This window comes from Cervus elaphus, chromosome 27 (genome assembly GCF_910594005.1).
Source record: "Cervus elaphus chromosome 27, mCerEla1.1, whole genome shotgun sequence".
Classification (NCBI taxonomy): Eukaryota; Metazoa; Chordata; class Mammalia; order Artiodactyla; family Cervidae; genus Cervus; species Cervus elaphus.
Genome location: NC_057841.1, coordinates 34,492,098 through 34,493,536, shown reverse-complemented (window position 1 = coordinate 34,493,536; position 1,439 = coordinate 34,492,098). Strand labels below are relative to the sequence as shown.

The window sequence follows — 1,439 nt, the reverse complement described above, 5'->3', positions numbered from 1 at the left end:
TACAGTAGCAGTGGCACTTGATAGATCATTTCTTTTGATACAGGTTTAGACTTCGTAATCGTCTTAAATCATCTTGGGATTCTCTGGTGGCTCAGAGGTTAAAGCACCTGCCTGCAATGCGGGAGACCTGGGTTCGATCCCTGGGTCAGGAAGATACCCTGGAGAAGGAAATGGCAACCCACTCCAGTATTCTTGCCTGGAGAATCCCATAGACGGAGGAACCTGGTGAGCTACAGTCCATGGGGTTGCAAAGGGTCGGACATGACAGAGCGACTTCACTTTCCCTTTCAATCATCTTAAAGTTTTTAACATAAAAATTAAATTAACCCAATCCAGATGGAAAAGGGGAATCTAAAATGGAAAGGAAAGTAGAATGAATGGCCCCAATGTATTTCAAGAAATACTATAACCACACTTAAGGGAGGGTTAAAAAACAGAAAGAACAATCAGGTAATTTATGAACACAGAATTTGATTATTAAGCCCTCAGTGTTGGGTGGGGTGGAGAATGAGGTGGAATGAAGAGAGAGAACTGCAAACAAACTCTGAACTTCTTTTAGCTCATTCATGATTTGAAGAGGGATGAGTGAAACAATACAGAAAAAATCGAATGCATTATAGATTGAACAAATAAGTAAATGTGCTGTCTTGTGAGGGGCCAGAGTTTGCACGTTGGAAGAAAGGACATTCAAATATGAAATGAAGTAAGTGAACAATGTCAGGATGAATTGGGATTGAACTCAATTGAACTCAATATGAACTCATGGTTTCTAAAATATAAAATACATGTCTTATACATGTGTATGTGCACATGTATAGGTAAGCGCACATTTATAGATAAGCCCCATATATACGGAGCTCCCCTGGTGGGTCAGAGGGTAAAGAATCTGCCTGTAATGCAGGAGACCTGGGTTCAAGCCATGGGTCAGGAAGATGCCCTGGAAAAGGGAATGGCAACCCACTCCAATATTCTTGCCTGGAGCATCCCATGGACAGAGGAGCCTGGCGGACTATGTCCATGGGGTTGCAGAGTTGGGCACGACTTAGCGACTACACAACAACACATACATACACAGGTTTCCTAACTCTGCCCGCCGAAAGGGCAAAGCAATGACATCCTAAGAATAATGAGCACCCCTGGCACACAAACTGATAAGAACAGATACTACACTTGATCTTAGCCAAAAGGCCAAGGATGACATCACTGACTCAATGAACATGAGTTTGAGCAAACTCCAGGAGTTGGTGATGGACAGGGAAGCCTGGAGTGCTGCAGTTCATGGGGTTGCAAAGAACTGGACACAACTGAGCGACTGAACTGAACTGAGCACACGAAATTTGGTCTCTGATCCATTCCCCAATGAAAGGAACCAGGGATCCTCAGAGAACTGCTGATTCTAGACCTGTGGTAAGGAGGCAAAAGGTGAGCCTGGAAAGTCT

At 43.8% G+C, this 1,439-nt stretch overlaps 1 pseudogene; it reads right to left on the bottom strand.

The window, feature by feature from the left end:
- Window positions 1-1,096: 1,096 nt before the first annotated feature.
- On the bottom strand, window positions 1,097-1,201 carry LOC122685113 (annotated as a pseudogene).
- Window positions 1,202-1,439: the final 238 nt, after the last annotated feature.